This window comes from Diceros bicornis, chromosome X (assembly GCF_020826845.1).
Source record: "Diceros bicornis minor isolate mBicDic1 chromosome X, mDicBic1.mat.cur, whole genome shotgun sequence".
NCBI classification, from domain to species: Eukaryota; Metazoa; Chordata; class Mammalia; order Perissodactyla; family Rhinocerotidae; genus Diceros; species Diceros bicornis.
The window spans coordinates 128,059,697-128,065,696 of record NC_080781.1 but is presented as its reverse complement, the minus strand read 5'-3'; the positions used below and the strand labels follow the sequence as shown (position 1 = coordinate 128,065,696).

General features: G+C 35.5%; 1 long non-coding RNA gene across 2 annotated transcripts in view; it reads right to left on the bottom strand.

Annotated features, from left to right (window-relative positions):
- Positions 1–262: 262 nt before the first annotated feature.
- The window catches only part of LOC131400131 (uncharacterized), a 28,297-nt gene continuing 22,559 nt past the window's right edge, over positions 263–6,000 (bottom strand). The window contains exons 2-3 of one of the 2 annotated variants that reach the window (XR_009217308.1): positions 3,138–3,182; positions 263–1,462 (exon numbers count right to left, since the gene is read on the bottom strand). This is a non-coding gene — a long non-coding RNA (uncharacterized LOC131400131). The remainder of the gene's footprint in view (positions 1,463–3,137; positions 3,183–6,000) is intronic. The other variant, XR_009217307.1, reaches the window with a different exon arrangement.

The following is a 6,000-nucleotide window of genomic DNA, read 5'->3' as shown; positions in this document are numbered from 1 at the left end:
CACAACTAAAACAAATGAGAAGTAATAAGAGATTGAGGCAATGTCTACACATACACATCAGTTTGTGAGGGGGAACATTGATTTAGCCAGTCACCATTGATTGTATTCAAATGCTTTCCTCTAGCCTGATCAGTAAACACAGATAAAATTTTTGTTTTTTAAATTTTAGAATAGGGATAATGCTCCTTGTGTTAGAACACAAGTACTTTTATTCCCAATCACATATAGGATGTTGTAAGAAAGTACGCGCGCGCACACACACACACACACACACACACAGATTTGGCCTTATCTTTAAAAACCAGACAAATTGTACAAGAATATTCATAGCAGCTTTATTCACAATAGCCAAAACTGGAAATAGCCCAGATGTTCATTAATAAGAGCATGAATAAACAAACTATGACATATCCATACTATGCAACACTCATCAACATTTAAAAGGGATGAACTATTGATATTGACCAAAGAAATAGATAAATCTCAAAAACATCCTCAGGGAAAGAAGCCAGACACAGAAGAAGAGTACATACTCTATGATTCCATCTCGATGGAGTTCTAAAAAAGGTGAAACTAATTTATAGTGAAATAAAAATCAGAACATTGGTGCCTGGGGGCAGGGGTAAAAGATTGACTGGGAAAGGGGCATGAGGGAACTTCCTGGGGCCAATGAAAATATTTTATATCTTAATAGGGATTAGGGTTACACAGATGTATAAATTTTTCAAAAATCAGTGAATTTGTGCATTTAATTTAATTTTGCATTTGTGTATTTAAAAATTTTACAATTTTTAAAATTGAAAAATCTCAAATATCAAACTCGAGTTAATACTATGCATGCTGAACTATTTACGGGGGAGTCTATTGATGTCTGCAACTTACTTTGGAATACATCAAAAATATGATGAATTGATGAATGAATAAAGGTGATGTGCCAGTAGATAGATATGTATAAAACAAGTATAAGGAAATGTTAATGGTAGAATCAGGGAAATGGATGTGTCAATAATTTCTTGCCTAATAGCTCCAACCCAACTCTCCTTGGCCCCATTTTGTGATTCTGGAGCTAGACTCTGCAACTCATTCTCTCCTTTGTCAACTGGTCCCCAGTCTCACTCTGCCAATAGTGGGTGCAAGAAAGTGACTGCAAGCCTGGAGATAGACAAAAGTACTTCCTTTTTATTTTTTTCTTGTTTGTAATTTGTCTCTGAATCAGTGAGTGTTTCAGATGCAGCTGATATGTGTAGTGTTCCCCATGGTGGCAGGTTGTTCTTGGCAGCCTCCAGCAACTTTCTTCTTCTCCATAACTGCTCTTATGGTTCTAGAGTGTCCTCTTCTTTATTCACAGCAGTAGAAGTTATGCTTCTTTTCACAGTTACAACTCCTCAGATATCTGAATCTCAGAACTTAAAGGAAGGTCAGATGGTCAATTTTCCTTCAGTCCTAGAGTGGTGGCTTCTTTCTGCAGTTAATACTTCAGTTATACATTAAAATTCTTTTTTTATCCATATTAGTAGAGACAGACCCGACTTTGTAAGGCTGTGATTTGCCACAATTTAGTTAAATAACACCAGTTCCCTAACAACACAGTTTGAATTTTAGTTACAAGGGTATAGTAACTGAGTAATTGCATAAAGTACAAACTTCACTGGTCGCTCTTCAGTCTACAAATCACTATACAAATAACAGATGCACATTATGATCACTGACAAATCATGCCACTTCTTTCAAAGTCTGTCAGTGATTGGTCACTGTACATATGATTATTCAGTTCATGCACAGACAGCAAAGCATGTAGTTGTGTTGAATCTTTGTCTCCCAGTGATAAACCCATGTGATATTTTACAAAAATGGATAATTGAAAGAGAATTGGTCAACAAAGATGAAAGTACAGCAAAGAAACAAAAAGAACAGAAAGTGATAATGGTAGAAGTGAAATTAGAATCAAGCATGAATGAAGTTATAGAAGAAACAGCTAACCCTGGGAACGTTGACACTGTTGCCATTCGAGAAACCCTAGAGATGCAGCCAGAGGAACTTAGTGAGGGTGAAATTATTGAAATAAATGTGGAAAGTTGTTGTCATGAAAAAGATGAAGATATCCCACAAGTGATGCCAGCAAGAACTTACACATTAAAGGAAATCTTAGAGATATTTGACAACACTGAAAGTGCAAAGGACACAATATTGGAAGCTAATACAAACTTAAGAGTATGACAATTCACCAAGGCTTGTTCCATATCATAAGTTGTACGCCAAGAAGAAGAAGGCAAGCACTATTCAAACTACTCTTGTTAAGCTTTTACAAAAAAATAAAACACTTTAATACTCAATGTTTCTAATATTTTAAATTACAGTATACTAAATAAATATTAGTTTTGCTATTTTTATTCCCTTATACATTTAAAACAGACAATAAGAGAATTTTTAAATATTTTGACAAAAATTTAAATGCAATCATAATTCACTTCATTGATTATTAAGATCATTTTGCAAAGTTTCAGCTTGCACTGTCATTTTCATGGTTCTGCACTAATGTGAGAAGTGATGACTGCCTATACTTAGCCAGCTTTCACTTGGTTAACAATTCTTTGTATTAAATTTCACTGTTCAAAATTCTGATGTAGTTTCTGTCTCTCAACTGGGCATTGATCAAGTGAGTATAACAGTATTCACTGTAAAATTCTTTCATCTTTGCTATGCGTTTGAAAATTTTTAGAATAAAGTGATGGGAAAAATCAGAGAAACAAGTATTGTGTTCTACTTCCAGATAAGTCAGAAGAATGAAGGAAAGTTATCTCATGCAATGAGAAACAACAACAATATTTTAAACAATAAAAATGGAAGAGTGGTGAATTTACCAGCAGCAAATTAACATAAGGATATAACCTCATGCCAAACACTTCCAAAAAGTCATGGCCAATGGGAAAAAAAAGATTCTGATATTCTAGGGTGCTATAGCAAGAAATTTGACCCAACCACAACCTGCAGAGGTAGTACCCAGGGAAAAAGTATTAATAAAAGCTTTAAAATTCTTTCTAATACCCATCATCTGGTCAAAATCACACTAATGGGATGGATAGACAGCCCAGAGAAAAGTCAAGACTGAATTGTTGAGAGTAGACGCCATTACTTACTGCCTTCAGGAATTCTTTGGTCATCCAGACAAGGGGAAAAAGGTACTTGCAAAAGAGAAAGAAATATGTTAGGCTGGCCTCAGACTTCTCTATAGCAACATTCAACATGAAGGGATCTTGGGAATAGAGAACTCTTATAAAAATGATGATGAAATCTAGCCAGACAAAAGATGGGTGGAGAAGTCATGGTAAAATGAAGCACAACACTCAATGCCATTTCTGCAATCCTGAGAGGGGGGAAAAACATGGCATATAATTTTATAACCAATCAAGTTGCCCTTTGTGTATAAAAGCAAAAGGCTTCTTCAAGCATGCACACATTCAAGGGCTACCATGAGCCCTACCTGAAAAAATTACTTGAAGATGCAACCAGTCAACTAAGAGATTAATACAAACATAGAATTTGAGGATGGAGAAGTTGTGGCCAAAAAACTAATGGTAAGCACCGAATGCTTTTAAATGGAGAATTAAAACTAAACAGTTATGGGAATTAGGATTTTAGAAGTCAATCTAAATGCTAATAGCCTTTAAAAAATAAAAATAAGTAACAACTACTCTCTAAAAATCTCCCATGGAGCTTAAAAAACATAAAAAATAATACTTGAATAATTATTTTGCTTAACCTTGGCAATTTTTTCAATTTTACTTTGAATTCTTTTTCTTCTACTAAATTCAAGTTAACTTCAATGTACTTCTTTTAATTTTAAAATGAATACAGTATAATTCCATTTTTATAAAACTGCTTTATGCATCTATCCAGACATCCAGCCATTTGTATATTTGCATAGAGAGATATATGGAATGATATTCACCAATGTTAATGATGGTGTTCTGGGTAATGGGCTTTGAGGTGATGTCCCCCTCTGTTGTACTTCTGTATTTCTTGATTTTGTTTAAATAAACAAGCATTTACGAAAAAGTAAAGTCATTTGATAAAAAAGAAAATAAAACACAGGGATAGGATTGCTAAACCAGTAACATATCAATAAACAAAAGTGAAGAGGAATGTTGAAACCCCATCAGAGGGCCTACTATAATCAAGCATCAATTTACAAACAATTCAGGTGTTAATAATAAATCATTCTCGTCAACTCATGGAAAATATTGGGTTTTACAGACAAGGCGATAGTTAGTTGGCCTATGTAACTACTGTGTGTATGAAAAAGTAAAGAAACTCCATTTCTTTAAAACTATGCTATAAACTAAAGTTTCAACAAATTTAAAACTTCCCTCATCCAAATTGGTGAAAACTTGCTTTATTGCTGTCATATTTATTAAGTAATTAAAAAACGCCATTAACCAACATTTGAAATTTACAACTGTTATCAACTCCCAGTCAAAAAATCAAATGGATTCTTGAGCCTTAAGATATCTTATTTTCCTTTGTCATTGTGTTTTGCGTTCTATCAAGCAAATGTTAGCTTACTTCCTATCCATTTGTCAAAAATTTCACTTTAAGTTATTAAAGATCCGTGGCCTTCAGTATTGACGCCATGCGTTTCCACCAACTGCACAGAGATTTTTGTCTATGTGTTTTTATTCATTCATTTGTCAATAATTTCCATGGAGTCATCTAAATGTGGGCAAATCACAAAACTTCAGTTCAGGGGCACAATTATTCCCAATTTCATTAAATTACTTTTGGCAAATGGTGCTGGCTTTTTACAATAGTTTTCAAACATCTAATAAGAAATTGCTTGTAATTGTGCCATTGTCTGATAGTGAAGTGAAAGAGTAGGCACTGCGGAGCTACTGAACCCCTCCATTTGTGTTGTACTGCAAAGCTTTCTGGCCACACGGTTCCTCCTGACTGTCATGCTGTGGAAACTGCAGGGGTTTGCTGCACATAGGCTTTTAACTTATGAAGAACAGCCAAGAGGAAAAAAGGAATGGAATTACGTAAATGAGTCCTGGCAGCCAAATTCTGTTTCTCCTCTTACCTGACAAGACAGTGCTGGCCACCATGGAAGGGCTCACCACCTTCTTTAGCTCCTTAATTACTTAGCAGCTTTAATTTTAATCCCCTACACTGGTACACTGTGAGGAGACTCTCTCACCACTAGAGGTAGTTGCTAGGCCCAAAGGCCACTGTGCCTTCTCGATCCTTCTCAGGAGAAGGAACTGAAAGAAACCATCTGACAAGCTGCTATTTCAAGCTGTGCACTGGATCATTCATTTATTTATTCATTGATCATACATATATTGAGCACCTACTATGTGCCAGGCACTGATCTAGTCACTGGGGATATAGCGGTAGGTATGATAGACAAGGGCCCTATTTTCAAACAGCTTACATTTTACTAGGGGTAGATAAACAATTAACTACATAATATGTCAGACTGTGTTTAGTATTGTGATAAACAAGGCAGGCTAAGGGGGCTAGAGAGGGACTATTGTGGGGACAGGAGTGTTCAGAGATATGCCAGCTATAGAATGGACACTAAAAGTAATTTATTGCAACCTATTTAAAAATACTTCCTAATATACACTGGAAATTGTCCTCTATGTTACACAACAGGAGCTCACAATCATATTCCTTCCATGTTTTCCCCATTCAAAGTGAGCTCTCTCCTCAGAACTGGCATGGTCATTCACTTAAAATCCTTGCCTGATGCTTTGTAGAAGTTACTTCTGTACAGCTAATCTCCCCTAAATAGGAATCTCTTTGACATCAAGGACTGTGCTTTATTTATCTTGGCATCTGCTATAGGTCGAATCATATTCCCCAAAAAAGATATGTTGAAGTCCTAACCTCTACTACCTCAGAATGCGACCTTATTTGGAAACAGAGTCTTTAGAGAGGTAATCAAAATGAGATCATTAGGGTGGGCCCTAATCCAATATGACTGGTGTCCTTACACAA